The following is a 20,027-nucleotide window of genomic DNA, read 5'->3' as shown; positions in this document are numbered from 1 at the left end:
ATGGTGTCTTCTTCCTAAATCTAAAAATGTTTATTGCATTTAATGCCTTTATTTACTTTTTTAAAATGTATTTATTTATTTTTTGAAAACCTTTATAATCAATGATTTATTGGTTAACCATTTCATCACTTTATTCTGTTTAATTTGCATTTATTATTTTGAACCTTCTGCATTGTATTTTGCCCTTACATTGTTAGAATTGCTGCACCCCTCTCTGTCTGTTAAAGGCTTATTTTGTCATTCAATCCTGCACCATGCTTTGTTTGTCAAAGCACTTTGTAAACATTTGTTTTAAAATGTGCTGTTTAAATAAAGTTACAATTATTATTATATTATTCATTCAACCTTTGCTACAGCTGAGTGTTTAGATGAGGACATGTTTGAGAAAATATGTAAAATGTAATGAAAATAGTACGTCTAGGGTGATCTTTTAACAAATAGTTGTTCCATTCATTTTAATTTAATATTTTAATATTTATTTTATATTAAAAAAATCAGTCATTAAGTCCTTTGGTGGTGGAGGATGTATGCTCAGAATAATACTAATTAATTAATTAATTAATTAAATCAAATTAATTAAGTTTATCAAATCAGTATTTGGACGTTGTGCTATCCAATAAATATATAAACCAGTGACTCAAAACCTTATCAAGTTGCGACCCCAAGAGTGATATCATAGTACGCCCCACTTCCAAGACAATGGAGCATAATTCCCTGATCACAGATGAACCATCCCGGTCCCCTCATTTACTGTCATCCATGGCTGCCTAGCAATACTTCTGTCTTTACTTCTCTTTTCCCAAACAACACACACATCTGTGACTATAACACTGAGGTTTGTCACAAAGCATCGATTTTCTAGAAGCTCTCAGACTTTAACACGCTTTGAGGTGAAACCCCCTCGAGCATTTTCTCTCTCAGAGGTCGTCTGTCTCTGTGCTTGTCTGAGCACAATTTCCAATCAGTGTTTTCTGTCTGCTTATTAATCACAGCCAGGTTTGTCAGAATCACATCACAGTGATATTAAAGTGCACGTGATGTTTGAACTCAAACCTCCCCTCTGGTTTAGAAAAAGAAAACAGCAGCGGAGTGTGTGATGTGGATGTCAGCGGAGAGGCGGGAGCAGTGAGAGCGATTAATTAGCCTCCTCAGCAGAGTTTCTATATATTTGATTAATTCAGGCCCCCACAAAGCTCTCCGCTTTAAAGATAACTGCTCTTCTCTGAGGCTAAACAATTAGGTTACATAAGCTCATCGGAGTCTTACATTCCCGTGTCACAGACCTCGAGCCAGCTGAGTAGCTCGGCTGAAAACCCTTCATTATCACACGCCGACGAGGCCATCATTTTCTATTTACGCACGCTCTCTTTCTCTCTCTCTCTTTCTCTGCACACACGGCTCCATTAATGACCCGCTGCAGCCCAGGTTTAAAATAACATACAGGAGGATATAATGAGCTCCACCGTGCTGTTCTCATCCGTTATTTTCTGCATAATTATAGGTGAGTGTTCATGGTGTGTTCAGGGCATATTGTAACGTTCATTGTATGTTTGAGATGATTTGAATCAGTTCAGGAGCGGGTCCTAGGATCAAACATAGCTCAGAGGTCTCAAGGCACGTATAAATACTAGTAGTCAAAGCTGACTCTGGTATAATACTGATGAAGGTACGTTCAATCCAGCTCTAAACTTATTCTTAAAATGTGTTATATGGAAAAATACCAGGTTTGCACAGAGGCTACCTAATTGGCTAACTGACAATTCCAATCTACGTCTCAAAACGACCCCAAGCTACAATCTAACATCATATGGCGAGGGTGGAGCAGTCAGCTGGCTGCTTTTAGGCTCTCTGCTTTTGATTCTTGGAAAGCATTTACACATCACAGATAAAGAAAAGCTGATGTGAAAGTTAAGATTCACAACGAGATGAAAATATTCAAGGTCATAGTGCCATTCACAACAAAAGTTACCACATGACAACTTACGAAACGAGCAGGACTAAACTCTGTTATAGTATTATCAGGGATCGAACATTGATCAATCATGAGCAGAAAAACTTCCTTTAACAGGCAGAAACCTTCAACAGGACCAAACTTATCTGTCAACAGCCATTTAGAAATTTACTTTCAGCTTTCTCTGACTAAAAAGCACCATGATTTCTAAGTTTGGAATCAACGTCCATCTACTGGCTTCACATTTTATACATCAATCCATCCAATGTCAGCTTATCCATTCCTCTATACATCCATCCTTCTAATGTATGCCTATCCATCCATCAATCAATCCATCTAGCCATCCATCCATCCATCCATCCATCCATCCATCCATCCATCCATCCATAAATCCAATGGCCTCCCAACCATCCATCAACCCGGCCATCCTCCATTCAGTCATCCATTCATCCATCCATACATCAATCCACCCACCCACCCACCTATCCACGCACCAATGTCTGCCCATCCATTCATCCATCAATCCACCCACCCATCCACCTATCCATGCACCAATGTCTGCCCATCTATCTATCCATCCATCCATCCATCCATCCATCCAACATTTCTCAATCCATCCATCCACCCATCCATCCATCCATCCATCCATCCTCCACCTACCCATCCATCATTCCTTCATCCATCAATCTATCCATCCTCTATCCATCCATCCATCCATCCTCCACCTACCCATCCATCATTCCTTCATCCATCAATCTATCCAATGTATGCCCATCAATCCATCAATCATCCATCCATCCATCCATCCACCCATCCATCAACCACTCCTCCATTCATCTATCTATCCATCCACACATCCTCAATTCATCCATCCATAATAGATAGTACTCTATCCATCCATTCACCAAGCTTTCCATCAGTGTATAATGCAACAATTCATCCATGTATCTATCAACCTATTTAACCATCCATCCATCCATCCATTGACTAATGCATCTTTCTTTCCATCTATTTATCTATCCATTTGCGCATCCATCCATCATGTGCAAGTAGTTTAAGTGCTATTTTTGAATATTGTCAATTTGCTTTACCTAATTCAAGAAAACCTTACTTCACTTCTCTTTAAATAATTAGATTAATGAACATTTGCTCTCTAACAGCTAAATTTACATAATTCATTTGAATGTGGTGTAATTTTGGTGACACTAAGGCAACTTTACAGCCTGAACACACACCACAGAAGTGTGTGTGGTCGAGCTCTGAAGCTGACCACACTCCTCAAAACGGATAACCATGTTCTTTACCTCTTTAACTGCCCACATTCAGCTCAATAAGACATGAATTTCACATCATGCATTCACAAATGTGACTTCATGCTAGAGGAGGTTACATTGGACGAGTTGTATTTATTCAGGTAATCAAGGAAGTTACGTTTAAGCCTCAGATTTCTGCATGTACAGTAGAGCTCTATCTAATGCTTAAATACAAATATACTGAGTAATCTCCCTGCAACGTTTGCTTGCATGTATACAGGACTGCTGTCAGTGTGAGCATGGCTGCAGTTCAACTGCTTTTAGGTTAAAGACACAAACTGACACTTAAAGAGCCTGCAGGGATTAAACTAAAATTAAACATTCACTCAGCTTGAACACGAATTTCCTTTCAGCTTTCACAGCCCAATGGACGCCTCAAAGTCGTTTCACTTTATCCTCAACTCAAAATCCCAAACAATATTTAACAAGTGAAGAACTTATTCTTCTGCTCACAAACATTGGGGGTTTTTAACATCATGGTATGCCAGTATAAACTGTTTGACATCCCTTTGAACCAAACACATGTGGCCGCATGTGATCGTGACTCACTGGAAGATAAAGCAGATTTTAAGCAGCAGGTAAATTCAAACTTTGCTCATGGACTCGGGCTGATGACTACCTGTGCTCCTCAGCCCACGATGTACCTCCACACGAACACACACATACACACATGGATCACTTCTTATGCAACGGGGAGGCTTAAATCCATCAGCTCCCATCAGCAGAGATTACTGAGTAAATGTGGGGGGAGAACAGAGATCTGAAGGAGCGCTCTGAAATATACGCTAAGTACTTTTCAGACACATTTCAGCTGCAAATCCAATCCTCAGCTGCTTCCAGTGAGTCCAGTGTTTAAAACAGTATCTAATGTGTAATTCATCCTTAAAAAATAAACAAACACATATCTATTTCTGACACTGTCTTTGGTTTAACGCTGCTCATTCAAAGTCTGTCTCCAGTTCTCCTGTGAAGCTTCGTGGTGACTCAGCTGTTGTTGGTTAAAGAGATTGTAGACTCCAGAGAAACACCTAAATGTGACGGAGCAATTCATCAGCTCTCTGTTGTTTTTTGAGGTCAAAATGTAATCTTGTTATTTTTCTGTTCAATCTTTTTTGTGTTATTAATCAGATTAGGGAACAAAGAAGAAGGAATTGGTTTTAAAAACCCTGTTTGCCCCCAAATACTTCAAACATTTACAGAAGTCAGTTTACATCCAATATGTTGCAAGCACACGTATGACCAAATGAAAGACTTGGAGGCATCAAGCTGGGTCTCCATCATTTAAGATAATCGTAATAAGATGAAACAATCGCAAACTCCTGAAAACTTCCCCAAATGTTCCGTATGTGAACTCAAACAGACAGAATTTTCAACTCAACTCCATCGGACAAAATTCCTGCAGAAAATCTCAGAAGAAAGTTGTTGAAAATGTCTAAATTTCAAGAGTTGAAGAAGCTCATGAGAGTTAATGTTGTTGATAATGTGATCCCTGATATAATTGGGATGTAGCATCAATATATATGTACATGCTTTGGTCTGTTCTTAGAATCTATTGTTAGTTATGAACAGTTCGGTGCTACACACAATTTAGCCACCAAAAAGGAAGAAATGAAAATCGCCAGTGAACAAAAAGTACAGTGGCTGACGAGGGCATCACAAAACCACATGCAGAGTCCAAAACAACAGAATAGAAACATCATGCAGTCTGATCCTGAATAGGTTCTCCTTCACTCTCTCTCCCCACAATAACAAGTTGTTCTCCTCAGCGCCCCCTACAGGCCTGGAGCACTTTGGGTTGTGAAATATTTGCAACAATTTTGCTTTTGCATGTTTGTGTGTTTTTGACTTTGCTTTGTTTATGTGCGTACAGCATTTTCCTTGTTAACGCAGTTGTTTCAACTCTTTTCAGCTTCTTTCCATCATATTTGTTTTGGAGATTTATGTGTGGTGTTTTTTATATGCATTGTTCTTGCATTTGAAGCCTGTTACATGTAATAAAAAATGTTCGGTTCAGACTGATTGTACTGATAGCATTTGGCTCTTAACGAGAAAAGCAACACAAAGAACAATGGCCAACTGGTTAGCATTAGAGCTACAGCTCCAAGTCAAACCAGACAGCACACCAACTACAGGGACATACATATATGTACTTTGTCAACATTTGAAAGAACTGATATATTGATTGATTTGATTGGAAAGTCAAAATGCATTTCAGCTAAAGGGGGAAAAGAACACTTTGAAAAGACTCTTCTCGTCTAGAAGACAGATTTTCTTCAAACCAGGAGAAACTCCTTTTATGCCTCAACAAAGTAGTTTTTTCTTTGACTTCAACCAGGCACAACCCAAGCACAGAGGTGAAGGATCCAAAAGCCATGAAATCAATCAAATTCAGCTGTCATTTTGAGGGTCTAAAGGGATTTTTGGAAGTCTGAAGGCATTCGTGAGCAAATTAGGGCTTAAAGGCCCAATTCTGTCCCCCAATCATTTCCTTTTTTTCCCCTTTATGGTTTACACCAAAGATTTTTGAATAATGCACATAACTAGCTTGAGTTAATTCCAGTAAATGTCACCTGCTAATAAGAAATATAATCAAAGATAGATGTCTGAAATAGAAATATGTAGCAGTCTACAGTTGATCACACTACTGAGCTCTCAATCTGCGACACAAAGGACACACTAACACACAGTGTCTTACTGCAACCAGCATACTGACATGTCCACAAAACCAGCAATACAGAGGCACGAACCAACGCTGCTGCAGCCAGCTCACATGAATATTTGAAGGATTTCTACCAACAAATCAGAGAGAACAACAATCTGTTTAGAACAAATTGTGCCTGCCAGGTCTGTGCGATGGATTTCGTGACTTGGAGTACGGATCAGTCCTCTATATCCCCACTTTGATCTGTGTGTAATGACCTCTCCTTACCTTAGTAGATCAGGAGAGACAGCAGCAGCACTGCACTATGGGTAACTCTCGGCTAAATGATCTAACTGAGGTAAGGAGTCCAAATATTACACATGCAGAAGTGTTCAGAGAGGGACATGTTGCAGATTTAAACACAAGGTATGACGCTGATTCCAATTTCTGATCTGATAATTGAATAAAGAGTTTAATGACTTTAAAGTAACAACTTTTTTGGGGTAAACTCGACCACAGCTCTGAAGGCCAAAAAAAAAATGGAATGTGACTAAAAATAAGAAACCTTTTTGTCTAAAGATAAAGACTGAATCTAAAACAGTTGCCAGAATAAAGTGAGCCTGTGAAGAATGTTATTTGATTATGAAACAGTCTAAAATTTGTATTGAAGCCTATTTAAAAAAAAAGTTCCATCAGCCACCAGAACATTTCTATGTGGGTACTTTTTGTGCCTGTGACAGCTGCCACAGAGTTTAAACTTCTGCCTGATTTATTCTTTGGCGTCGACTCTTTGCCGTAGTGGCCAACGGTGTTGTGACCACTAGATACTCGTGCATTGGAGAGTCTACATTGCTCTGTAACACTTTGGCTAAAGGCTAGTCAGCAGTGCAATTTGAAGTCTCGCCATAGCGTCAGTTTTCAATCCTGCTATATTATCTGCTTGATTGTGTGCAGGAAACAAGGGGAACTGATTTTGTTGGAGTTGGAGCTGATTAATGTTGAGCAGCAGTCGATCAGACTGCAATGATGACACAAAATCATGTAGGCAACGAAACCAGAAATGGACGACACCAAGTGGACCGATCATAGTTACATTTTTGACAAGGTTACATGTGTAGGCTTCTGCTTAGGTACAGATCTATGTGGACCTACGGCGTACATTTGATGCAAAAGTATTAATCTGGAATTAGTATCAGATTTGTTATTTTACGACACACTGCAGAAACAGCGGTTATAAAATGTGTGGCCCCAAAGATGTGTTGTGGTATGCAGTTCACAATCTTAAGAAAATGAGGGATGAGAATCTTTGTCATAAACATAGCCAAGCTATGTGCAGGACGAGATCGGTAAAGAGAGATTTCCTCCACAGGGGGTGCCAAAATCAACACAACCTGAAAGATTCTCACAGGAGCTTTAAAGAAAAGAAATATAGCTTAAAAAAAACATGAAGTATAGATGATATATATATCGCTGCATCTCTATCCTGGGTTGTCCTCAGTCCTTCCCTGCCTGAAGGGAATCTAAGAACAGAAAGCTCTGATGGCATGTCACTGAGAAAGAGTGCTTTTTTCATCGAGTTGGTTGGCATTCATATTTCAAGCCTCAGAAAGCATGTGACACCAGAGACTGTCTCCTACCAGCTGAGTCAAACAGATTTACCCGACCTCACCGAGGCAGGTCGGAGGATTAAACCAGGTGTTTATCAAGCTCCACAAACACTGTGTTCTTTGTCATTCAAAAGAAAATAAAAAGCCTTAAAGGTGTCTTTGTAACATCTTTAGATTACGGTGAAAAATCCCCGGCAAATGTAGAACACTGCTTCCTCTGCCTGTCACTGGCAGAGTAAGCCAGGATGAGCTCAGCCCCATCTTTGCTCTCTCTCTGCTCTCCCACTTTTTCTGAGCAGCAGTGGAGGTTGCAGCTGAGGACTGCCACTGTGTGCGTTATGTAACTTCCTCATTGCATTGTCTCTCCTGCTTCCAGCGCTTTCCCCAGCCTGTGCAGAGCAGAGCAGGGAGAGAGCACGGGTTAGGGGAGTCAGGAGGTCTGCAGAAAGAAGCTCACGATAATCACCTCATCCTCAGAAACCAGCGAGGAAAACGCTCAACAGCCTCGTCTCTGCCTGCGTGTTCGACCGCGGCATTCAGAATTAGAGCCAACAGCTTCACTCATGTGTCTCCTGCTGAGCTGCACAATCACATATTTACTCATGACAGGCGTGTTTTAATAAAACTAATCATGTTTGATGGGTTAGTGTGGTAACAGCAGTGTAATTAGTTCTGCTAGCAGCTTCTTGGTAATATTTCTTATGTTGCACTTCTGTCACGCAAAACACCATTCGCCTCCGGATTAAATGCATCTCAGAGGGTAAAAATAGAAACACAATAATGCATGACATGTAAACACCGCACTTCAGCTCGTGTGTATTTATTTATATGAATGGTGGAGAGCACACCAGGGCCAGATCACAGAGCCAGTGTGGATTAGTCACAGATAAATTTTTTAGCGTCTCTGCGCTCCCAGTAAAATGAGATGTCAATCAATCTGACAGCTGTGACCGCAGAGCTCTGTCAGCGTGCAAACTTTTTTAATCTCAGCCAAGTTTTTAGGACACAGCTAAAAGTTCAGGATCGAATCCTGACAACACACAAACATGAGGCGTTCAAGGACGGAGAGCCAATCGGGAAGTAATCAAACCTGCCAATTCAAAGGCAGCAACTCAGGTTGAAGAAGTAGCTCTAATTAAAGCCAACAAAGAGTTAGCTAAAGTTGTCTCTAATGTCCAGCAGGGGGCGACTCCACTGGTTGTAAAATGCAATCTGACTTTATGGAAGTCTATGAGAAAATAGTTCTACTTATTAGCTGATTTATTCCCTCAGTAAAACAAAATCATCCTCATAAGTTTGTGTCTCAGTCTCAAGTTTGAGGTCTTCTTCAATACAGCATGATGTTTCTTTTGTAAAAAATGGACCAATTTAAAATCAAAGAGACCAGAAAGCAGGGGAGTATTTAAGGCGGGGCTACCTGAGATTGACATGTTAAAGGGCAGGAACCTGGAAAACGCCTTACTGAGCATTTGCCTGTCATAAATACAATCAGTTGGGTACACAATACAAGATATCCAAGCTGATTATGGATCTATTCCCCCGTCCCAAAAAAATCATTAAAGGCCAGATTTCCTGATGGTTCTTAAGATTATCTTGCCAGATTTTCCAGCGGTGGTAGCCAATCAGAGTGCAAGCTGACTGAAGAAGGAAGCACAACAAACTTGAGCCATGATGACAGTAGTAAACCCAAGCAATGAACCTGGGGGGACAGTATTTTCTCTGTCACTGCCCCCATCATCTGGAACTATCTCCCCCAACACCTCAGACTCTCTCCCTCACTCACCAACTTCAAACCACCTATTTAGAAAGGCTTTTAACGTATAATTGATAGATTTTTTGATGTTTGTTTCTGTTTTGTTTGTTTTTTTTTTGCTTTGCTTTCCTTTGCTCTATTGTATATATTTTTTTTTTTTTTTGTAAAGTGTCTTAGAGAAAATTTTAAAGCACTTTTATAACTAAAATGTATTATTATTATTATTAGGTAGACGTTAGAAAATGAAGGACCAAGTTGTTGTTGAGTGCGTCTACAACCTGTCCCCTAAAATCTACCACAATCAAACTGACAAGTGTGGAGTTGGACAGAATGCAGCTAGCAGCATTTAGCTTGACAACCGTCCTATCGGTCGCCATGTTTGTTACTCCAAAGTCTTGTTTGACCACATTTGATTGTTGATTGTTTCCAGTTTATAGAGAGTGGAGTTATTGTTGGTTGTTGGTGAATGGATCTGTTGGTGTGCACTGAGTCTGTAATATCTCTGCTGTTCACACACTATAAAAACCAAACAGTCAAACCTGTCATTATTAGTCATCATATTTGGGCTCTCTCACATTTTCAACCTCTGTTTAAGATTTCAGGAATCTGTCAGTGTGAGCCAGGCTGTAGATGTTGACCACCAGTTAGTGCACTTAATTTAAAGTCTGTTTTAGCCATCTCAGATTAGCATTTAGCTTCAATACAAGCAACATCTACTACAGATTCACCTTGTTAACCAAGCAAGCACTGATTGCTCTCCATTGGCTCCACCCTCGTATCCAAATGTGGTCTCTTCTGATACAAAACACTTCCAAACCAAATGCACCAGAGCAAAAGTCCACAAGCAAGAGTTGCTACCTTGCTATAGCTACTACTAGGTCGGATAGCCTCACCACAGTCTGTATTCAAATGCATGACAACAACAAGAACTACAGTGAAAACAAAAATGTCTTGAAGCCAAGTCATGTCAATTTGTACACGATAAGGTAGATGCTAGGTAACACTGGGGACAGAGGAAGACAAGACAATCAGACAACACTGCTTCTCTTTCTCTGTTGGAACTGAATCCCCCCAAACTTAGCCCCAAACCACCAAGAATCAGAGTCACAACATGTTAGTAAAGCAACTTTCTAGAGGCTGGAAAGTCTATTTTGAAGGAGCTATGCCAACGGCCCCCCCTAGATACTGGGGTTTATGCTAAGCTTTGGCTAAACCACACTTAGCACACAGCAACAAAACTAATACATTGATCTAAGGGATTTGCATCTATTGCTATTAGTAATTGGTAGAAGAAAAATCAGTACACATACAGCACTATGAAATCCTCCACTACAAGCCAAAGTCCCGCATTTAAACCCTGATGGAGAGGAAAAGTAAGAAAGGATGCAAATATTGTTTCTCAGTTGCATTTCTAAAGTGAAATGCTAACAGAGGACTGCTTGCCCTGGCGTGATGCACCTCCACCGAGCTGCCTGCTCGACTGTCACAACGAGAGGTGAGCCCGTTTCCTTTACAAACCTGACAGTCAAAGCCAATTAGTGGAGTTATTGTTCTGCCCCGCAGTCCCCTGAGCTAATCATCTGACGTATCCTTCATCTCTCGGGGTGCCGGGCTGTCATGACATGTCTTTTCATCCGACTGAGAGTGAGATGGCTACCGGGGATTTCCCAAAATGTTGGACCGCTGCTTTTTTAGGCCTCTGTGATACGGCAGTGAGAGAAGTCATGGTGCATTTACTCAAGTGCTGTGCTTTGTTACAAGTATGAGGAACTTATAACTCCACTACATATCAGAGGGGAATTCTTCTTCCTGCCCACATTCATCTGACAGCTGAACTCACGTTACAATCTAAAGGGTGAGTCCAGTACTTTCAAACCGGGGACCGCATTACTTTAACATATGATGTCTAAATTAATAATTGATAAAAAATGTTCTGCAAGTTTCAAGTGTGTCACTTCAGCTGAAATCAGAGAGACAGGCTGTAATGGTTGCAACGTTATCTGGCAATTAGGGGATGACAGTGGTTTCTTCAGCTTCCTTTTTTAATCATGTCCTGGCTCAAACTTTGCTCATGGACTTGATGAACTTTGCTTCCTGAGATGCCTGCCCCCACTCCAGAAAACTTTCCTCCAGGAGGGGCATGTGTGAAAAACAACTTGCAGATAATGGATGTTGCTGGTCTACCACTTTACAAAGATATTGTGTAGGATCAGAGCTTATCATTTAAAAATCATCCATCCATCCATTTTCTTTCACCTATCCTTGGTTGGGTCAGGGAAGCAGCAATCTATGTAGGTCCACCCATCCATCCCTCTCCTCAGCAATGCTTCCCAGCTCCTTCTTGAAGATCCCAAAGTGTTCCCAGGCCAGACAGGATATATAATCCCTCTAGCTAACTCTGGTTCTAGCCAGGGGCCTCCTCTTAGTTGGATGCACCTGGAAAACCTCTAAAAGGAGGTGTCCAGGAGACATCCTTATCAAATGCCCAAACTACCTCAACTGGACATTTCTACTTCAAGCCCCATCCTGATGTCTGAGCTTCTGACCCTAGCCTGAGTCCAGCAATCCTTAAAAATAAATTAACTTCAACCGCTTAAATACACACTCTCATTCTTTGGTCACTACTCAAATCTCATGGCCATAGGTGAAGGTTGGAACTTAGATTGACCGGTAAATCCAAAGCTTTGCCCTGAAGCTCAGCTCCCTTTTTATCACGATAGTCTGGTACAATGAACTCCTTGCAATGCTGCACCAACAGGACTGTCCACCTCACGGTCATGACATCATTAAATATATCAACATTAAAAACACAAAGTCACACGATAACAAAGACAGACTAAAAACAACAGGCAGAGGTAGACAAGCAACTTTCTAGATCCTTTAGATAAAACATTGTTTTTGTCAATGAAGTTTGGTTTATTTGGAAGGAGTGATGCATCAAAGTCACCTTAACTTTTGCCGTAGGGATCCTTTCTGTAATGATGTCAGACTATAAAATAAGTTTGGGGTCTTTGTCAGATTGTTTTGCACTCATTTCAGATGTTTTGTAACTCAAAATTATCAATGGTTTAATCAAGGCATTACTGGCCGAGTAGGTCAGAATGAAATCTTCAGTAGCAGTCCCATCTACTTTTAAAATGAACTCCACTCCACAGCATTAATGTACGGATAAAATCAGATGTAACACAACAGAGCAGTTTTACTCTCCAGTGTTTCCTTTGGTGTAAATAAATCCCTGGATGATTACAGCCTCTCAGTAAATTACTGAAAGCAGTATCAGACTTTCCAGGTTGTTTTCATGTATCTGTGGATAACACTGAGCCTCTCCTTGGCAGCGTTGGTCCAACTGCAGCCGCCGGCCGCCAACAGCATACGGCTTCCCCTAATTGGGATCTGCGGAGCGGCCGCCAGTTCACCAGATTACACAGCAGCCGCGGCTCTGCCAGAATTTATGAGTATTGGACTGTGTCCCAGTGCTCGTGGATAGTCCTGTTTCATCTGGCTAATTAATGAGTCTAGCAGATAAACGAGGGTTGTAGAGCAGTTTAGTCCGATAAAAACAAACAGCAGGGAGGAAATAGGTGAAGTTGTGATAGCAGCTCATTACACTACATGGCCAAAAGTGTGTGGACACGAGAGCACTGCAGTCAAAACATGTAATATGTTGTCATAATGAGGTTTTCCTTCCTCAGAACAGGAGGATAAAAAGCAGGTAAACAGCCTCACAACAGTGGCACACTAACAGACGGCATGCAGACAGGCGGCCACGTAGTTTAGGCTAAAGAGAGATTATCATAAGTGGAATAAAGGATTTATGGGTTTTGTCAGTATTTGACTCAGAATTAGAGACTTAAAATCTGCAGGGGATCAAAGTTCAGTCTTGGCTGAGGAAACAATCCCACAACAAAGCCTGAAAAGTGGTTCAGACGTTCAAGTTTTTCCTCAGGATTAAATAACTTCAGTGATCCTCTGCCTTCTTTATCCAGTGCCATCATCAGGTCACTGTTTTCATGTGACCAAATATTTGGTTTAAGAGCTTATACCTGCAGAGAAAGAATGACGTTCTCACCAGCCTGAGCGGTTGTCTGTGTTCTCTGCTGAAGTTAGCTTCAACTCACTGAAGCGAGATGTTGAACATTGTTAACAACTATTTAAATGAGCTTCAAATGAGCATGTGCTGTTTGTAAATTACAAGAGGTTTGGAACATCATGTGAAGGTATAATGTCCTCTATAATGTTTAATGAAGGTATATACATCTCTCTTTCAATTCATATACATATGGGTTGTAATTATGAACATTTGGCGTTGTTGGCTCATTTCGCCTGCAGCCTCTATTAACATACATACATCTGAACATCTGCCATCCTTTCAGATTCGATTCAGGAGTGAAAACTAGAGCAGAAAACTATGAAAGAGTAAAAGGTACAACATCCCACTGGTGTTTACAGATCCAACAGCTCACTGTGAGTGTGTTTTTAGCAGAAAGACAAGCTGGAGTCTGAGATGACCAAGCAACCATGAGCATGCATGATTCTGCAGCAGTGAACAAGAACAAGAGATGGTGATGGAGGCTGTAATTACAGAGTGAAATGAGATGAGAGTAATAAAAGATGCAGGCTAACATGTTGTGTGCTTGACTGCATCCAGATGCTGCACTGCTGGCCGTGTGTCAGCGTAGGTGAAGCCACGTGGATCTGCAGCACAGATTTTTGTCCTGCAGCTCTCCGCTCGCTGACACAAGCTCCCGCACGGCAGAGATGACGCTAAATGACTGTTTTTCTTCATGCATAAAAGCAACTGTTGTCATGGTTATACAGTCCACATACTGTAGAGAGGGAGGGAGAAATTAATAAACACAGGGTTATGTAATCAAACTGGATTCGGGCAGCGAAGGAGACCAGGATCGCTCACAGAAATCAACCGGGGAGTCGGAAATGATTAAAGGCTAGAGGGGACCCACGATGGATGATGAGGTCAGCAAAAAGCCAAGCAGAGATGATTTAGCACAAAACAAAAATGCAACATCACATTTTAGGATGCCTGAAAGCTAAACTTGAAAGTACCGGAATCACGCAATTCAATCAGAGCTCTTTGCAAATACTTAAAGAAATGTTCAGTTAGCTACATGAACAACAGAGTGTTAAAGTATCTCCATGAAAGAGCAGGAGAGTCTGAGAGTGTCTCAACTGTCTGGCTAAAAATACATGGACACCCCTGTGTACATCATATTTTTTTCATGGTTTGGTTTTTGTGCCTCAGTTTGATTTCTTGACAAAGCTTTTACAAAACTTTGGTTAGTGTGGCTTTCGTGTTTTCAATTTGGCTTTTCTCCTGAGAAAAAATACCTAAAATAAAACCCATCTCCATCGCATTTTTAGACGCTTTTACTTCCTGAAAGTTTTCTGTCTCTTGTGCTGAAAGATCCTCAGAGACTGCAAGAGTTCATGGCTATGCCAATTGCTGGCTTTGAATGTCTAAGTGCTACCATACTCAAAATATCAAGTGTTTTATTAATGATTGAATTACAAAGCCAAAATGCCATTTAGCAGATATAGGTATATGCTCACCATCACAGTTAAGTGTGCTAGCTAGCTTACATTAACAGCTCTAATGAGGTGAAACTGCAAGATTAGCTAACAGTGTAAATGGACAATTGAACAGCAGCTACTTTGGAAAACTCCCAACTTTGACCAAGGGAAGTTACACATGTTTTTTTTCCATAAATAACAGGATATTAATTAAAAGTTAAAGAACGCTAATGCTTCACACGTTTAACATATTAGCTGGTCTACTAGTTAGGTTGTTGGGAATGTCTGGATTTCTGCAGGTATTTGTTCACAAAATAAAGTACGGGATAGATTAAAAGTTAGATTTGTTGGTGCATTTTTGCCTTTAATGGCAGGACAGCTCAATAGAGACAGGAGATGTGAGGAGCAGAGAGTGGGGGAGGACATGCAGTAAATGGTCGAGGCTGGAATCAAACCTGCGACCTAAGCGACGAGGGCTATAGCCTCTGTCCATGGGGCGCACACCACAAGGCCAACGGTGCCCCACAGGATATATTTAAATGTTGAAATGATGACGTGCAAGATGAAATAGCTTTTGAGATAATCTTTCATTCAGTTTTTGATAAATATCACCCAAAAACCACCAAGTCAACATCATGGTGGCACAACAAGAAAAGTTAGAGGGGCAACAAAGTGATTTAGATTTCATCCTATGGGGACCATGAATGAGCTTGCATTGCCAATCAATAAAATAGTTATTGAGATAGCTCAGTCTAGAGTCAGACCCAACCAACAGACACGTTTTCATCTGGAGAACGATGCAGCTCACGTTGCTAAAGACTGGGTTCAACCTTAGGTCACCTGTGGCATTATGGTAGTTTACCTGAGTGGTGAAAATCCCTGCAGCAGATCAAACACAAAAACTGAAACAATAATGTGGGCTTGCTATAACAGCACCCTGGTGTTGTGATCCCAGGCATGATCCCATCTCTCGTCCACTTTTAGCTATGTTTGTTGCTTTTCCCTGCTTGACTAATACTCAAAAAACTACCTTCTATCCGTCTTCTGCTCGCGCCTGTCCTCCCAAAAAGTTATGAATGAACTTTGGTGGGTTATTGTCTCCCAGCTGCTCGTCTTCAGGCTCAGCTGTATATCTCTTGCAGTAGCCTTTAACCCTGTTGGCAGATCTCCAGTCTGTAACCAACAAACACTTATCCTGATGTACTAAAGATCACACTGCCTGCAGAACGCTCTGTCAGCCTGTATCATTATCCTCCAAACAACCATAATGTATGCAGTATTGACTCTGCAGCCAATGGGTGTCACAGGCTGATTTAACGCAGATAACTATGGTCATTTTCTGAATTTAAAGACAGGATAATCTTAGTTTTAACAAAATGTTTGCTTCTTACAATCTTATAAAATATTTCATAACCAAATTGAAGTATTTAATACTTTTGTTTTTTCAAATCAAGACATGTTTGAAGGGATGGATCCAATTTTTTGGAGCAGCGTTGTATGAGTTGTACAATGTTATCAATCTACAGTGTATTATATTCAGATAATACCAAACCATACCATTTTATATGATACAATACAATATAAACACTATGTTATGATACAATACAATATAATAAAATGCAATAATTACTCAAGCAAGCAGTCTTCACTTCAATTTCAAGTGTTTTGGAAGCTTTTTGTTGCCTTGTGGTAGTGCTGGTAATTGATAATAAGATTTTTAGATTCATATTAATCTTCTGTATTTTTAACAACACATTTAACATTGAAAAAATGTTGTATCATACTGTATATGTGTAGTCCTTTCACTTTTTTCTGAGTTGCTGCTATCACAGATTTCTACCCGGCCTGATTCATGCCCGACCAAGCACAACCATTCATCTAATCCAGGGTGGGTTTAAGTGTGGTTCAATGACTTTTATGTACAACTCTAGATGCCTGCCACTAATGCCGAGGGCTCTGAATGGGTTATCATGCCAGTGTTAATAGTAAGTGATGGCTTCTTATAATGCAATGAAAAAAAGTACATGTATGAAGCTTAACTAGAAACCATACAAGTCGGATGTGAAAGTAGCCACTTAGCCAAGCAGCACACAGCTACACAAGCAAGTATTAGATATAATGTATCTGGTAGTGCGGTCAGGTTTGTCTACAATGGAAATAAAGTGGTATGTAGGCTGTGTCTGGTTGAACTTGCATAAAACCACTCAACCAGATATTAGGCTGGTGGTGCTAGCTCTGCTAATGGTAGACACCAATTTGACATTGCTTACTGGCAAACTCTGCAATCCTTTTTCTAACCATGTTCAATTATTTGAGCTCAGTTTTATTATTTTCTGAGTGTTTTTACCTTTGGACTAGTCAGTTAGTTGGGGTTTAAATTTCCAATTGGAACATCCCTACTTATAAGGCCTGTTGTAGGTTGAAAATTAACTTAAATGACCCTTGTCATCATGGGTCTTTTTGCTATTGTGTGCTTCATATATTTTCACATCTTTATTCTACCTTCCACTGCTGCACAACAATTTGAATTAGTTAGTTCTAGATCTATTTTTTCTTAAAGCTGCTGCTGGTAGTCACAGAGTAAACATCTGTTCAGAGAGAGGGACTTTGAATGTCAACACTATCCCTCCCAACCAGATTTCCTCTTAGCCCCCCAACACAGATCGGCGTGTGCAGTCATGATAGTGCCGGACTCATAACCGATCGGAGGACATAGTAGGGGCCGCCTCTTAACCAATCAGAACAGAGGATTGGAGATTAGCTATGATTGGTCCGTCATAACGGGAACGAGGGGAATAATAACATTGCTTGATAGAAAGGCATTGGAAAACACAGAGATTTCGCAATAGTCTCAAATTACTCCACTTACTGATGAGTACCGATCGGCATTTTGACCATTTCTCCAAACCCAGCGGAAAAAAGTAACGATTTTTACACCATTCCTACCAACAGCAGCTTTAAATAAGGCCTTCTCTATATTTTCTTGAGGCTTTTAAGTATTTAGGATTTTGAAAATAAAGTTAGAGATAAAGTTTCAATCAAAAGGGTTTTGTTTTGACCTCAGTAGTTTTGACCTCTTAGTATTTTTGCTTTTGCTACACCTAACTTTCCACATATCTTTTTCCTCCCATGTTGTAAATGTGCTTCTTTGGTCTGTTCATGGAAAGAGGCTTACAAAAAATCAATGTGCATGAGGATTTGTGTTCAGAAGACGACCAATGAGAGTGTGCGGTTTGCATTTTCATTTGAAGGCGGATATAAATCATTATTATTAAAAGACCGTTTACGCATTGGATAAAAAGACTGTATTCAATATCTCCTCTACTACACACACTCACACAGACACACAAACACAGACACACATCCATCTGTAATGGCACGCAGCAAAGCTCGCTCTAATCTGCTTTGAAAGACTTCCAACTTGTCCTCCAGTCAAACGGGTCAAACACAAACTCAGCGTTCATTTTGTTCTATCAGAGAGTCCTAAATGCAGCCTGCTCCCACAGTCCGTCGGAAACATGTAGAGGTCGAAGGACAGAAAATACGACCTGAAAACAACCAAACCCACCATGAGCAGGATTAATCTTTAGCCTGAGGATGGTAAACTTTTTTCTAATCCATCAGTCACTTCGGACCGTGGGCTGCAAGAAAAGCATGATGATTCAGAAATCTTCCCTCCAGCAGGAAACTCATCAGACATGGCTTCATAACTGGTGCTTATTCAGAGGACGGATGACAACGTTCAAGATGCCCTGACCTCCAAAATTAAACAACACGTCCTTATAACCAAACTGCAGAAAGTGTCTATCGCCGATGACTCCCAAAAGTTTGATTAGATTTGAGAAAAGATCATAGTCCGGCTTTAAATCAGCCAAGTATATGTTTGTACATAAACTAAGTTATGTAAAGAAGTCAACTAAGTATCGGCCCGTCCATCCACTGACCTCTCCTTGTACATTGCTCTTTTACTACGTCTGCTGACTTCTTCTTCCATCCTGACATAATTCCTACGACTACAAGGTTGCACATTTTAACACGGCTACGAGTCGTGTTAAAACATTTGTGCACACACACACATGTAAATCTGGATTTTGGGGGTCTGAAAATAAAGAGGTAATCAAAGCACACATCATGCGTCTCAGAAAATAAATTGGCATGCAATCAAATTCTTTACTCGTCATATTTTGGCACTTGAGCAATTCAATTCTGTCTGAAGCTAATAGTTATTCATGTGGTTCAGGTACGGCAGCAAAAGCACTTTGGCTCAGGTTAAAGAAATCATCACACTGGAAAATACTCCATCAGCCAGGGTCAACCACTTTGCACATACCACAAATATCCTAGTTTATCTTTCTATTAAAATGTCAAAATAAACTCAGAAGGTATTTATTTGATTAAAAACTAAAAGCTTTTGCTAGACACGCATTCACTGAAAGTCACTACTTATCAAAGTTACCATTAACACCGAAACACTGACAGTGTGTGCAGGTAAAAGGTATTAAAGCATGGACTTTATCCGACCTCGATTCAGTCAGGTTTTAAAGGCTAATAAATAATATTACCAGTTACCTGTAGGTACCTGTATTACAGTGTTTACTGCTGTTAACAAACTGTGTTTTATCCTTTCATTGTAACTGCTACACCCCTGCATCAAGACCAAGCACTGCACCTTGGGGGACAGAGCCTTTGCCATCTTTGCCCCAACTCTCTTGAACTCTCTCCCTCCACACATCCACAACTCTGACTCTCTTCAATCATTTAAAAACCATCTCAAGACCTTCCTGTTCAAAAAGCCTACAAGCCTGTCTTTGTTCTGTTTTATTTATTTGCTTTATTTTTCCCACTTCCTATAAGTACCCAGAAAAGCCCCACAGAAGTCCTATCAATTATTATTACTATCACTTTTATTATGAGCAATAAGAAGCCACTTTTTTCGTCTATTGCCTGATTACTGCAAAATAAAAGGAGCAACCTAATCAGGGCTACATATTTGATACTGATTGGTAGTGTTATATAATTCATGTAGTCTTGATTTGGGTGTGTGCAGTTCAAGTAAATTCCATCACAACATTGTCAAATTGTATCATATAAAATGTAATTTCCCAACAACAAAACTATGGCCAGTGGAAACGCTGAGTAACTCTGGAAAACAATTATCCCCAGTGGCTTGTGAGCTAATTAGTAAATGTCAAGCTGTACAGCCTGATGTTCATTCATCTAGAGTCAAAGAGAC

At 40.3% G+C, this 20,027-nt stretch overlaps 1 protein-coding gene across 1 annotated transcript in view; it reads right to left on the bottom strand.

Moving 5' to 3' along the window:
- The window catches only part of LOC117804670 (potassium voltage-gated channel subfamily A member 1), a 76,220-nt gene that overhangs the window by 28,625 nt on the left and 27,568 nt on the right, over window positions 1-20,027 (bottom strand). The gene's annotated exons all lie outside the window — the stretch shown is intronic.

The sequence above is a fragment of the Notolabrus celidotus genome, chromosome 21, assembly GCF_009762535.1.
Source record: "Notolabrus celidotus isolate fNotCel1 chromosome 21, fNotCel1.pri, whole genome shotgun sequence".
NCBI classification, from domain to species: domain Eukaryota; kingdom Metazoa; phylum Chordata; class Actinopteri; order Labriformes; family Labridae; genus Notolabrus; species Notolabrus celidotus.
This window is presented reverse-complemented; position numbering and strand designations above follow the sequence as displayed.